This window comes from Erpetoichthys calabaricus, chromosome 2 (genome assembly GCF_900747795.2).
Source record: "Erpetoichthys calabaricus chromosome 2, fErpCal1.3, whole genome shotgun sequence".
Classification (NCBI taxonomy): Eukaryota; Metazoa; Chordata; class Cladistia; order Polypteriformes; family Polypteridae; genus Erpetoichthys; species Erpetoichthys calabaricus.
In genome coordinates this window covers 66,787,135-66,802,722 of record NC_041395.2, presented here as the reverse complement: position 1 = coordinate 66,802,722, position 15,588 = coordinate 66,787,135, and the positions used below count along the sequence as shown (strand labels likewise).

Here is a 15,588-nt window from a genome sequence, read left to right as displayed (position 1 = left end):
TATCCTCGTTATCTCCTTTAATGTCCCCTGTTCTGTACTGTCAGCTAACAGATTGTGAGACACGTTGACTTCCTCCACTGCATGGCACGGAAATGACAAATGTGCTGTTTTATCCATACAATTTATTTCATTATTGTTGCCAGCACGAAGCATCACAATCAATCATAAGGAAGTCCAGTTGGCAGGTGTCAATCTTGGTATTTTTATGCGTCCCCGTCTATATTTAATCCAATTATAAGGGTCACAGAGCAAGTGCAAATCCCCTTGTTACAGCTCAGTTCTTATTCTGGATTTGAAGTACCAAGTGAGCACAGCACTCTTCGCTGTACTGGGGGAGTACCGTCGTTTAAATCTCTAAGCATCATGTAGTAGTAAGTTTTACTAAAGGAGGTGTTGTTTTTTTTTTTTTTGGTTTTTTTTTTGCGTGTATATGTGTGCAAATCAAAGTATCTTGTTATTTTGCTAAAGGAGAGGGGGGCTTAATGATGGAAGATATTTCCGCTCATTGCGCTTTCAAATACAATTGAAGATCGAACTCAGCCTTGTCACGTTGAGCAAAAGTGAGTTTCTAACATCCAGGACGTGCCTGTCTACTTTGAGCAAATTGCCTCCAATCACCCCCAGGGAATTCAGTTAATGTCTAGGCCCGAAACAGGAATGAGGGGGAGAAACAAATCAAACACTATATGGAGCGAAGCTTATTAAAATATTTCACAGGAGAAAATATTAAGCAATAATTTTAGGTAGGAAAAACATTTTATTCTATGTTACTGACTGGATTACGTGACTGCCTTGTCTTTTATGCTAATACAGTAATGTCCAATTGGTAGCGTGATAATGAAAAAGTGAACACGTGGACCGGGGCTTCAAGTTCTGCAAGAGGACTATCCGTTTTAATGCGCTGTTTGCAAAACCCCCTTGAGCTGCACTGTGGTGTGTCTTGGTAAGCTTAATACTGAATTCATACTTACCACCTAAGTGCTGTTAGAAATCAGTACTTAAATATACTCAAATTACAACCTATAAGAAACTGAGAAACTGGTAAAATAATGTGATACATGGTATCAACCAATCAAATAAAGCCATAGACTATCTCTGGGTTTAAAATGTTTCAATGAAAAACATTGGGTTTAACACAATTAGATTTCATAGATTAAATTGTTGAAAAAATTGCCTCTGCTCAATTTCCCTTCCGAAATCATTGCAAAAAGGCAGAATTTTTGTTCTGTTCTCTGATTTCCGTAGTGTTTCCGAGAGATTAAAATAAAAACTGTATTTACGTACAGTGTAAAAATGCACTTACTAAAAATTACTGTGCTTCGGTTATAAAAGATTTTGCAATTGATCTGTAAAATGCTTTGCTCATGAGAAAGGCGCTTTATAAATAAAATGGTTTATTATTACTATGATTACACTTTAGTTAAACACTGTTCTCATTTCATCCATATTACCAATTAGCCAAACAAACACAAACTTTAAGATCAACATCTTTTCACTTTCTAATCTACTTTAAAGCAACTTTTTTCTGTTATCGTGGTGCAAGATTTTTTAACGTTTTGCAAAAGAAATTCATTACAGTGTTGATACATTGTTCAGTGATGCTATTTGACTAAAGAATAAAAAGCGATCATTACAAGGTTTCCTTTGAGGATGTTCAGTTAAAATGAATTCAATTTAATTTTTTAAAAATATTTTATTTCTTTGTAATTTGGAAATCTTTAACAACCTAATCAAAGTATATAGTAAGACGTTGTTGGACACCATTGTAACACTGCATAAAATATTATAAACAAAGTATGGAAACCATTATCGGCCATAACACTTTGCAATTTCATTAACTTAGTCAATATATCTTAGGAGTATCTATCTATCTATCTATCTATCTATCTATCTATCTATCTATCTATCTATCTATCTATATTTTACAAAATATATTTAGGTAAGCAATTCACAAAGTACTAATAAGATTAAATATAATACATTGTGTATTACGAAGTGTGAATTAACACGTACAAAATGCATGAATCAGCTATTAAATCTTGATAGTTATCCTCTTATCCAAATCCGTGAATCTGCATTTCTGTCGTACCTTAATTTTATTTCTTTTAATAGATTCGCGATTTAAAAAATCTCTGCACCTCTGCACACAAACACAGACGGAGGGTGAAAAGTGGGGCGGGGGTTGGGGGTTGTTGCTACTCTGGATGCCTGGATCTGCAGATTTCAGTTTCCGCCTGATCAGTTTCTGGAGAGCAGTGCAGTTTGGAAAGAGGGAAGGGCAGCACCTGGTCTTGCTTGAGGATCCCATCTCATTTTATTGACAGGCTGATAAGCGGCCCTGAAGCCGTGAGGTTTCCAGCGCTGCTTTCAAGAACCCTGCTGCGTTGCAGGGATTCGCAATCCCTTAATGGTAGTTACTCTAAATAATCAACCGAACACCTTTCTGACGACCTCTCTCCTACCTTGCCTTTTAAAACAACGAAATGTGAAACCACTTCCTGAGAAACCTGCAAGAGCTGTGCTGTACATTCATTCGGCATGGTGTGCAAATTGACTTTGCCAGGAGACATTTGTTTATAAGTTTGGCAGAATGTTTGTTTAAGTTATTCCTATCTCAGTTCGCGGAGAAAGACACAAATTAACGTCATTTTCTTGAGTTCAGACGGTGTATTAATGTTTATCTGGTGTTAGTGACGATTGTCATTATAGGATGCTGGACAAAAATTGTTAGATTATATGTGCTATTACGTACCAGTGATTTACTGGGAGAAATTCAATGTGTAAAGCGTAATTTCGACTATTTGAATGTAACTTCTGTCCCACAATTAAAATCTATTTTAATCTTTTTGTGACTTGAATGTTTGAATATAACAGAAATTTGCATAAAAACATCATTTTTGCCAGTTCGTTTGCAAACGTGTAGAACTGAGAGTACTAAAAACAAGATTAATGGGCATGTGAAAGAAAGAAAGAAAGAAAGAAAGAAAGAAAGAAAGAAAGAAAGAAAGAAAGAAAGAAAGAAAGAAAGAAAGTCTAATAATCAAATACTTGAAGAAAACACGAGTAAGAGAGGCTATCTGTAACTGTTTTCATTCACAGGACAGGCGGTGGACCTAATTGCCCGAGTAATTGTTTTACGAGTGCTGATGTCTAATGTTTCACACCAGATAAACATCACTTCCCAACTGTACTGCGACATTTAGGTTTTTAGTATTTATTTCCGGTATCTTACTGTCACAGTAAATACATCGAACAATTCGGAACTATCTCTGCTTGGAAACGTATACGATTTCCACTGATTCATATAAACAAAGCACACAGACACGCGCTCACACACATATATATGCATATACAGTATGGATGATACATATTGTGTTTATATCGTTCAGTTTTTGATCTCTAATTTCCAACTTACATTTCAACAATCCATCGAAGTTGCAGGGTGCTAAGACATGCATATTTAGAAACCACAAAGCTTACACATGCATCACGTATATAAATCCACATTCAAACAGAAATATGAAGGCAGACACTCACAAAAACACAGGCCCTGAACGTCAATTGTTTCAACTTCCCTATTAGCAAAAAGTAAGTCCTGTTAAATGTGACGTCGAGCCGTGCGACTACCCAATCAGCTTTGAGCTGTTGCTGATATTAAGGGAAAGTTAGTGCTTTGCAAGGCGGCTTCTTTTTATTCTCATTGACATTTAAACTCTGTGCCAGATCCAAATATTAAAAACTGGGCTTTAAACTATACAGATTTTTTTTTCCACTGTCGACCATTTATAAAACGAGTGTTGGAATCACCAGTGCATAACCATCAGGTCAGTGTTCATTATGTTTCTTAGGCTTATCTTTAAAATTTGGTTATTGTATATTCAGTTAATAATATACTTTTCAGTATTGTAAACTAATTATGTTTATTACAGTGACCTTCAGCGTTTAATACAAGTACTTAAATTTTGTTTGCGCAGCTCTCTTGTTTTCATCCATGTGTTGAGGACTTTCTTGTAGACATCAGTCATGCCATGCTTTAGGCAATATGTTTATGGATACTGTCAAAGTAGTCGAGCCCATTCCTAAATATATCACTGACTGGATTTTTCTGAAAGTTGTCTTCTATTATAGTAGTTCGTTCTCCTTGTCTGTCACAGTATTGTGCTTTTTGATTCTGCCTCATTGACGGAGGTTTTGGAAACTTTTTAGGAGTTACACTTGGAAAGCAAATATGTAATTATTTTTGCATTAAAACAAAAAGAAACGTGCAGTATATTCGGTGGGCGATTGTTAAAATGTTCAGACTTACGTAGATGAAATTTTAACATTATATAAAATTCAAAACCTTGTGGAAATACAAACATTCACCAAGGTGTAATCAAATTAAATGTAATAAGGTTGTAAAGCATATGGCCAGTAACTGGCGTCATGTCTTGATGATGTTAATTACGATGACAAATAAAATAAGTTATAATTGGCTTCATCGAAGTTGTGCTACTTTATCCTAATATAAAAGAAATCTCTATTTGTTTGACTTGCGAAGCCCAAAACAGACCTTGAAAATTTCTAAATACAAACAAGTATATAGTGTCACATAGCATAGCATAGCATAGCATACGAGGCAAGTCAAAAGTGGGATCTCTTTGGTATTTAATGTGAACGTACGTCATCAGACGCTTATATTACGAAGTAACTCCTAAAGTCTTAGCAGCAAAAGCAACATCATATCAAATTTTAAAAATTATATTTGAAAAAATAATAATATATTGAACTGGATAAATGTATAGTTTAGAGCTATTCGGTATTTTTGCTAAATAAAAAAAAAGATTCAATTACACAAATTGATAAAGAAACAATATACCTCCGTAATAAATCACACACTCTGCATTTCAGATCCACCTCCCTAATTAGGGATGTTTATTGGAGATTGTGTTTATCCAGCTGTCATGCCGAGAAAAAAAGCTGTGACACAATTATCACTGACCAGATCGTCTTTTGCCTGCGTATGACTTCACTAGGCAGAGCTCAAATGTTTAAAATTAGAGACTACATAGATAGATAGATAGATAGATAGATAGATAGATAGATAGATAGATAGATAGATAGATAGATAGATAGATAGATAGATAGATAGATAGATAGATAGATAGATAGATAATTTTGATTTTATGATTTAAAAAGTACAGTTTTCTTTTAGATACAGCCACTTTGCAGAACGCATAAAATAATGCTTTATTGTATACGGAGATATCACTGTGTATCAATATTTTATTTACAGTAGCCTGTTTCATGTCCTGCATATACTGAGCTTGTGTACGCGCATGTTCCTAAGCTGCGAGTTCAATGATTTCACTCATTGCACAGGCCTGTATTCTCCAGGTGCGAATAAAATTCATTAAAATTCTCCTTCGTGGTTTGAGTAACAGATTGTCGTCATGGGCTTATGACTGATTGTTTCAATCAATAGCATTAAAGCTGACTGCATAACTGTTTTAATATCTTTTTTTTTCCGTACACGAGGATTTTAAAATGCCGAGTTAAACTCTAAAGGCACACAATTTAAAGAACGAGCATCATAACAGATAAGAAAAGTGCCGGTGTTAAACGTATTCCCGGCGATGTACTTCTCCACAGACGGCGCAACGTTTAAATATAGAACGAGGCATTACCTGTCCCCAAGGCATGGACATTATAAACTAACATGTCATGAACGGTGTATTTCTTTATATTTTGGAAAAGACTGGACAACTGGACTTAGAGCATTTTTCTACATATTTAAAAGGTGCAGAAAATGACATTTATAGAAACTGCTCTAAATAAGCCTTAGGGAATGATTGTAAAGGTTAAAAAAAATCTTAAAACACGTGGATTTGAAATACATTACCTTTGTTTGTATATTTGCTGTGGTGCTGTGATATCTGTGAAGTGCAGCATTTTGAATTATTCTCCACTTTAAAGTAAAGGTGCCGGTGGGAATTTGTCAAAGAAGAGAAACACGTGTGCAAATAATCAGGTTGCCTGCGGCCTGCCGTGTCCTTATGAATACTTATTTGTTTGTTTATTTAGAACAATTCATATAAAACGTCAGTTGCAAGTGTGTTTATTTTTATCCATTATTATTATTTTTTTTTTACAATTTAAGTGAAATTAAGAATTTAATAATTTATGGAAAATGTTTTTTTTTTTTTTTTGCTTTTAGTGTAACGACATTCAAATTATAATTATATAGTGTAAAACAATAAAAACATGTTAAAACTGGACGTGAAATTTAATACATTACACCGTTCGAGTTGAAGAAATGCTTTTTTCCTTGAATGTGTTTACGACTCGTTCATTCGTACTGGCAGTTAACCACTTTGTTTTTTTTTTGTTTTTTTTTATGAAAATCACTTTAAATCCACTGACGTCTGCAGTGTACTGCGATTGGCCAGCATCTTCTATTTTCGTTCAAACTCTACAGTGAGCAGGACGCAGAGAAGTAGAAATATAGTACTGTATTTACTTTGCAGACGTTGCCAAAGTTGTTTTTTGTTAAAATGGCGTCTGTGCAGCAGCAGGCCCTTTCTAAACTAAAGTTCGCTTGAGTTCACTGATTTAAAGTTTTCTAGCAGGTGCATATTCCTTTGGTGTGTCTTTCATTCTTGTCGCATTTGAAAGAACCCACTGAATGTAATTAATCTATCTTTTAGAATGACATAAATATGCATAAGTAAGCATATCAACATGTACTGAAGGTAACGCCAATTTAACAGCCTTCAACACCTCTCCATACACACCACCTAAACACACGCGTACACACACACACGCACACACACACACACACACACACAGAGTATAGCCCGCCCTGCAATTAGAGAATTATTGAGATGATAAAGCTTTCCCTGGTCTCCCTCATTGGCTCTTTAGGTCCTCTTTCCTTCATACTCTGTAAATCAATGGCAGCCAAAGCTCCAAGTCTCTTTTGTTGATGTTTTCTAATAGACCTTTCTCTCTCCAAGAATGACGTCATCTGTATTCTGCACACCCCTCCCCTTATGATTTTTTTTTTTAACAGGGGCACAAAGACCACTTTGCCCCGGGGAAAATAGCGACAAGATTAGGGTTTCTTTTAAAGGCCCCGCATTACTTGGTGCTAATCCGAATTGGGCTAATTGATAGACTGTAAAATCGCAGCCGTAGCCTGGAGAGGTGACGAAGTTTCTCCTTTAGAGGGACTAACAAACGATTAATTTTATTGCCGTTTCGAAGACGTTTGTCGTGTTTATCATACTGATTTAGAAACAAGTTTCCTTCCACGACTTTGTCTGAAATTGTGACGTTAAAAAGACGGTTCTTCGGAATTTGGAAAACCAACTATGGATTTACAGCTTTCAAAAGGGAACTTATCTATTGGAGCTCTAATACGCACCAGAAAAATCTGCTTGTAATGGGACCGATTCCTTCAATGAAGTAACTAAATCTAGGAAATGGTTTGTACGTTTTCAGAAATAAAACGTCGCAGCGATTTAAGCGACGGATCCTTTCAGCCTCTGTTCGTTATATTTTCTATAAAGTTCAACTACGCGCTGAAGACCTAGCAGTGAACCGTGTGCTTGTTATTATTTCTTTCTTTCCTTTTCTCATAATGGCTTTAGGGATTTTAAAAAGTCATTAAAGGATAAACAGATTACCTAATAAGTTTTGGCACAAGTACACAGTACTATTTGTAGAGTCACTAAGTCTATATGAACATAGAAAAATGTTTTAAAAAGTGAAACAACTTTTGTATTTTTAATGATCAAGAAAATAACATAAATTAGATGTAATTTAGCAAAAATAAAGACGTTCGTAAATAAACCGATCCAGCACATTTACCTATTTAAAAAGACACTTCTCTAATTCGAATATTTGCATCTCACAATTCAGTAAAAAAAAAAAACACTGCAATGCCGATTTTGCGTAAACGTTTAATTATACTGAATGAGTTTCGTTTGCTGATTATTTTTCATTTGTCACAGACTTATTAATTACTGTTCTCCTAACGATAGATAGATAGATAGATAGATAGATAGATAGATAGATAGATAGATAGATAGATAGATAGATAGATAGATACCACTAAGAATACTGATGGAGAATATTGATTATAATAAGAATGCCTCCAGGTTGAGGAAGTTTCCGAAAACGTAACTGTACATCCAGTTAGAATTATTGATGATGTCCTCTGGGAAAAAAAAAATCCAAAGTCTTCGTTTCGGGTTAAAAAATTGAAAGCAGTCGCACTTGTCCTGTGTAGTAAAATGTGAGAAAGGTTCACCCATACAATTCTGGAAAACGTGTACAGAGGAAGAAAAAAATCAAAGTGAAGAAATTAAAATAAATAAATAAAATAAAACCAGAAGAAGTGGCAAGCCTTTCTGCAAGACTCGGGATGACAGTGCATGACGGTCTGGGCACCTCATTATCCAGTTCCTATTGAGGCGTCCTTTCACTGAGATGCAAACTTTCTGGCAGTGTCGTTTGTCTCCGCATTGTACTTTAGTTAGGAATGCAATGGTTGTCAGGACTCTTATTCACTTTCAAGATACTTTATTGATGAGCTCTGACTTTTAGCACTTTTCACATGTCAAAGGAAGTCAAGTGTATACATCCACGACTTCATTTTATTCTTTGCGCGTTGCAGCACTTTTTTCCTGCTTCTTGGTTTGGTTTTATCTTCGTTTTTCATTCTCGCTCTCTCTCTCTCTCTCTCTCTCTCCGTCTGTCTCTCTCTCTCTCTCTCTCTCTCTCTCTCTCTCTCTCTCTCTCTCTCTCTATCTCTCCCTCGAACGCGCGCTCTCTGATCCATTGGAATAAATGATTGGAACACCCTCAGCTAAGACTGGTGCTCCCAGTGTAACCTCAAATGCAGACGCTGAGGGGTAGCTTTGGAGTTTACTGAGGTGTGCGTTAATAGTCATGCGTTTAACAAAGGTAGCTCTGGTGTGTGGTCATGGCTGCAAAGTCATTTACTTACTTTCACTGTTATTTTCTGGCAGCTACAGAAGCGGCGCTGCTTCGTGGAAATTATCAATTAAAATTAATAGAGCTTGTTTTAAGATCGCAAGCGGAGTTGTTCCAAGGGGGGACCTTTTAGATACCCATTATTCAATTTTGCTTTAACGTTTGCCTGTCGCTGGACGCACACACATACACACAAAGGTATTAAAAGCTGAGTCAACAAATGGCACGTGGATAAAGTTTGCAATTGTTTTAATAAGTGCACTTTAGAGGCTGTTAGCGAAAGCACTTAATACACAAAGTAAATAGTTTTCCCCCCTTTTTTCATCCACCACGCTCAAGAGGATGGCTCTCTTTATCGGTTTGCTAGAGACACACGCTGAAGTGCTCTTGGTAGAAACAGCCAAGACACCTGTTAATATGTCTATAGGTTGTCCTCACAAAAATATTGTAATCTCTAGTGTGATGCAATTTACAAAAGACGCATCTTTAATTCTAAAAACTTTTTATAAATAGAGAAGAAAGAGAATGCAGCTTTGTGATTTTTTTAACTCGTCGCATTTCTTTACAACTACAAGCGATTTTCGGCAGAATTGTAAAATAATGTGAGCGTACTCCGTTGTTGCGTTTATAGTTCAACCCTTCAAGCAAAGTTATTGAGCGGAAAATACGTTGATTTTAGTGAAACCCATTCGTGCTTAGAGAGAGGGTACGAAGTTAAAGCTACAGCAGCATGGAAAAACAACTACATTCATGTTCACATAATGAGCCGGTGAGAAGGACCTAGACATCCAATCGGCAGCTCCGAGGCAACCCCTTTGCTTCGCGTGAGGCAATATTTTGTGTGTGTGAGAGAGGAGTGTATTTGCATGTGCGGAGTGATTAGTGGGTTTCTGCTCTGGCTCAGCCGCATTTCCCGCTCTGGCAAAGGCGCAGGAGGAAGTGTTTTGCTGGAAGATGATGACAGAGGTCAGGCTTTACTAATGGGCCAGTGAAGAACCGTGGAGGCGAGGCGCAGACTAGGAACACATACATTAATACACTTGTACTATCACCAATCAGCATAGGTGTGCTCTCTTTCTTTACTTCTCTCTCTCTCTCCCTCCCTCTCTCTCTCTCTCTCTCTCTCGCTTGCTCTCTCTCTCTCTCCCTCCCTCCCTCTCTCTCTCTCTCTCTCTCTCTCTCTGTCTCTCCCCCTGAAACACTGACACGCACACACATGCAGACACACATTTTGTGCTTCAACACAGACCCTGACATCCCACTTTATTGTCAATCTCTGTCTCCTTCACAGGGATTTCATCTTCTGCACAGGATAACGGGGGAAATAATTATTTTATTGCCAACTTTTTCAAGAAAGTCGTCATTTCAGTCCACTTTTTAAAAACTATTGACAGGAGCTTTGACAGCCTTGCACAATGCCGCATAAAGGTGAGTACAAACAACTGCAGACACCTCAAATTCTTTATTTTTTGACTACTGCATAAATGTGTTGATCTGTTTTACTTTTACGTTATGTCGAGTTTAGTGAAAGAAGTCATATAAATATAATAATAAGCACTTGAATGTTTCTTAGCACCGTTGCTTTATGTGTAGCGGTGAATATACTCAAGCTGAGGAAAACAGAAGGATGCTCAACTATAAAGAACTGTGACCTAGCTCCACAAATAATCTAATACCTCGCAGCTGAAAATTATTTAACTATGCTTACTTGTATGCATCTAAAAAATGCACAATATGGGAATACTCTTGATGTTAATTTCATAGCCTGCAAGTTTTCTACTCTGTACAGTAAGTTAAATACAGCTACAGGGAGACCTTTTAGCACTTGCTCTATACACTTTTAAATGCGTCTAAAGCTCTAATTTCTCAGTGTTTTCATACAGTTTAATGCTTATTTATGACAAGAAAGAGGAAAAAGTCACATTAGGCCAAGTCAGTGATCAGTAAAGAGTATGGAGAAGCAATGACCCGATGAGGAAGAATGTCAGAATGAATCAGGCTGGCACGCTATTCAGCGAAGCGCTTCCACACAAACTGCACCGTGAACTTCTTACAATTTATTCACCGCATTCTCTGCGTTAATAATAAGAAAATACGTTACCAAAGAAATTCTATAATCATATTGCTGTAGAAATAAAATATTTTATAACGTGCACTCTTTATAGATCACAGGGAAAATAAGGAACCATCCAGACATTTGTCCGTCTTATTACAGCTGCTGAATTAAAAATGAGTAGGAGTTGCACCATGACTCTAAAATATGCATCAATGCATTTTTAACCAAACTTAAAATTAATATGAATATCCGTGTTTGTGATCGTGAAAAAATATATAACTTCATCTGTTAACATAATTTAATTAAAACATAACACATGAAAGTGTATTTTATTGTTCTCTTTTTAAGTAACAGCTAGAAGTGGCTCCAACTGAACTCGTTTAACTTTTTAATGCTGTGCGTTTTGTGTTTATTATATGTAGTCTTTGCGACTTGTAAATATTTATGTATTTGAAGCGCGAAGTGCGAAAGTGTATTAAAATTGTTTTGGCTCTTTTGGTTTATTTTTACGGTCCAGATTTTATGCAATATGCAGTAGTTTGAAGTTTCTTCCATCTTCTCTTTCTATCCCTATCTGTATTTAACAAAATGAAATCGAGCAATGTGTATTACAGTTTAACAAAATATCGGTTTGATGAAGTATTTAAAAAATAGCTTACTCATACTGTAAAAAAAGCACACACAAATAAGCAATGTATTTAAATATGGTTTGTAAATAAATAGGGCCGAGTTACCGTACTGCCGTATTTTGAAGGATGTTGTAAATTATCAGGCCCGAAAAAGCATGTTGTTTTAAGCTGAATGAAGTTGCATATTAGCCAAGATAAAATAGAAATGCAGATTGGTGCTGAAAGTAACATCAAAGAATACGACCGGTGTTTTGAGTTGTAAATTAATTATTAACCCTAACATATATACAGCCACGTAACGAGAATCTTATATACGAAGTCAGCGTATTTTACTTACAAACTCTTCTCAGTGCGTATTAATTTTTATTATTGCTTCCGGGTGGCCACCAACTACACATTGATTTTTTTTTGTTTTGTTTTTGTTTTGTTTAATAATTTGCAGCAACTAAAACTTGATCATTTTCCAGTTCGCGTGCACTATACATGTAAATGTATAATATGCATTCGCCATAATATAACTATTAAACACAAAACCCAATTGAAATGGCTCCAACAAATTGAGATATTATTCTGTTTGTCATTAACCTATTTCTGTAGTGCAAGGAAAGTCTGTTGTTTAATTTCTCTGTTGTATCACTTATTAATAAAATATGTTAAAATAATACTTGAACTTTCACATACACTCGGTAATTAATTATCTGTGTTATATCTTATTGTCGGTGTTACTGAGGATCATATAGAATCGTAACCATTAAAATGCATTGCACCAATCACGAATTATACTTTTTTTTTAATAATGAAGGCTGTGACTATTTCATCGTTGCCCCTTCTTTTAAGCAAACCCCTTGAATAGGTTCTTTATTGCAATTGTCTTTTGCAATTGAGCCTCCCACTGAGATGTTGTATCTTTTTACAACCTCTAACAACTCATACCAGTAACACAATTACTGCTAGATATTTATAACGAAGAGATTACTTTTTTTATTTCACCAGCTCCATATATCTCCTCCACTAATACAGTAAAACTCGGTGTGCAGGAGTGGAGGCATGGCTGATACCACAGAAATGAATAGGAAAAAGAAAAATATACATATATTTAACAAACAGAACTTTTTTCTGTGCTTCTTTTTATGTTTGGAAGTTGTTGGTGCGTTTAGCTGGAAGCTGTGTTGCTGGTTACGGAGCCTGGGTTTTGCTCTCTCGGTTTGGGTATTGAGGCAGAATGGAGGCCATTGTTCAAATTCAGTAGTCTTTGTCCAACAGTTCTGACCCCCTCCTGTTTTTACTTTTTAAAGCACTGAGGCGAGGTACACAGCGTGTGTCACAGTACAGTGAAAAAAGAGGATCTAAAGAGTAAGGGAAAAGTTAATAAAATTATTTAAGACTTAAGATGATTTTTAAAAACGCTTTTAAAGGTAGTCTATAAATTATACATATAAATATGGAAACATGAATGAGGTCAGTCTTAAAATATTAACCAGGAGACTTTAAATTATTTAAATCGCTTTGTCCTAAGTTGAAATCCAGTGGTAATATTTGGGAGATGTTGAAGTAAGTGAAATAGCCCACGTAAGTAAAATAACAACACCAAGGGTGCAAAAGCAAACTTTTATTGTTCACTTATACTATAAACCATGAAAATCGGGATTATGAGCAGGGGAGAGGATTCTTTAAACAGGTGTCGCGTTTTCTACGTTTCCAGAAGCCTCCCTAAACTTAATTATGACGGAAAACCACTTAGAAGTATTTGGTTCTGTCTGTGGTGCTTTCTCAGTATGTGTAATGAATTTAGCAATAGTGTGGAGTATACGGGAAGCACAGTTTGGGCAGTGTGGACTAGGCGAATGCAGCTTATTTTATATATATATATATATATATATATATATATATATATATATATATATATATATATATATATATATATACACCCACCATTGCAGCTCTATGTAGTTTCAATATTTCAATACATTTTCTCAGGAACCGGCATAGTTCAATTTTGTCCCATCTCTACTCCCCGTTGCAAAATGAATCAACGGTCTCGCACAACCCATGAAATAGTATGTATGATAAAACCGTTTATTCCTTTCACGATCATCATTGTAAAAGCAAACGTTAAAAAAATAATACAAAATTTCAAACAACTCGGTTAAGTGCACAGTGGAAGTTGTGTGGGAGCAGCGAGTCTCGTCATTAATGAGAAGCATTCTGCGAATAAGCAACTCATGTTTGTGAACGTAGAGCAGTGCTGCTTGTGTAAAGCTCTCTCAGAATGTGTTTTTCGTTGCTTTGTAAAGTGTTCATAAGTAAATGAAGTACCTTAATATATTGATTCTGTTTTGTCCTAGAGGGAAGTCTTTAACCAATCAGAAGCAGATGAGTGACTTGTTAAATTGTTTTAAGAGGACAGTCAACAGCATTAATTCCAGGCAAGTTATAATAATATTATGCCATATACTGTATGAAACAATTGTTATATAATTCGTGCATTCTTAGAAAGCAGGGGTGGACTTAACCATTAGGCAAGGACAGGCAAGTGCCAGGGCCCCAAAGTAGCTCAGGGCCCCATGATAAAATGTATTTATATATATATATATATTTTTAATTTCAAACATATTAAACTTACGGTTATAGCTGTTACTTTCAATGACCTTCTGTCAACATGGGGCTCCCCCGTTCAGTCCAGACTACAATGGACTATTCCATGTTACTGCCACACTTGGGGAGTGAAGTCTGAAAGAGTAAACTTACAACATGGATAAGAAAACAGGCTTGTAGTGTATCAGGGTCAATTACGTACCAGTATGTTCTACAAACCAAACACGTTAATGACTAGAAAATGAAACAAAGTTGCTCTAGTGAAGCAGAACCACGAAAAACGAGGAAGAAAGCCAAAAATGTTGCAAAGCTTCCAAAGGTAATTTCTTTTTTTCATGAAATAACCTGCACCTTGATACTAGATAATTTTTAGTGTAACTTTTTCAAAATGTTTCAACAAATGCAATAACCAAAGAGAAAAGAAAGCAACTGGATAATGCTCTGCCACTGTCAGACACCTGACCCATCACTACCGCGTCATAAATTTCTCATGGTAACGATGAAAGCACCGCCTCGTAATATCGGGGTGGGCAAAGTATGACCTGTGGCACAGGTGCAAACAGCCCGCGGGATACTTTTAGAAGTATTTTAATATTCCGTCCCTCGTGAGGTGCTCTTTACAAAATGATGCTGCAGTTTGCTGGGGTATGCGTAGTACAGTAGCGAGCTTTTACCATAGGAACAGGGATTGTCTGCAGGGTAATAATTGTCTGTGTTTTAGCTGATTGATTGCCGTTGTCCTGGATGCTCATTTTTAAAGAATGCGAGTTTGCGCAGGGTGATTTTATCAAGGATGGGTAAAGTTGGTAGCAGCACCCTGAAAGCGGAACTTCGGGTGTCACTGTGGCCCTATGCATACATTAGCATAAAGAGCGCCGTTTTACAAATGTAAATGTGTGCAGGTTAAAAGCAGATCCATAGAAATGGATTATTCCCGTACTTTGCCAGACATGCTGCTCAGATCGCTATCCTTCACTGTGAATTTGAAATTTGATTTCAGGACTTTGAGGGCCGAGAGACAAATTTTCCAATTTTTTCGAAATGCTTTTGTTTTTATGCGCTTAACGTGCCATACGCTTTGCAGCTGAAAGTAACCGAACTCCTTAACAACAGGGCAAATTCAAAATAAACTCACCAAACTTTCTTTCCATGATTTCTACAGACTGCATACTGCTTAGTTTTTTTTCCAAAGGCTTTGCAAACATGCTGGCATATCATCATTATGAGACATCAGTTTTAGTAGTGCGCATGTCTTTTAGCAAATGAAATTACGTAAAAGCAGGTATAGAAGCGTACTAACTTACTAACAGATATCCATCTTTACAATAA

At 36.2% G+C, this 15,588-nt stretch overlaps 1 protein-coding gene across 5 annotated transcripts in view; it reads left to right on the top strand.

Annotated features, from left to right (window-relative positions):
• The first annotated feature begins 3,689 nt into the window (after nt 1-3,689).
• Nucleotides 3,690-15,588, top strand: part of pax6b (paired box 6b) — a 30,962-nt gene continuing 19,063 nt past the window's right edge. Inside the window, exons 1-3 of one of the 5 annotated variants that reach the window (XM_051922999.1) lie at nt 3,690-3,824; nt 10,271-10,407; nt 14,010-14,090. The gene's annotated coding sequence lies outside the window, so the exon portion shown is untranslated. Of the gene's footprint in view, nt 3,825-7,148; nt 7,467-9,646; nt 10,044-10,270; nt 10,408-14,009; nt 14,091-15,588 lie in introns of those variants that run through there. The other 4 variants (XM_051923000.1, XM_051922998.1, XM_051923002.1 and 1 more) reach the window with 4 other exon arrangements.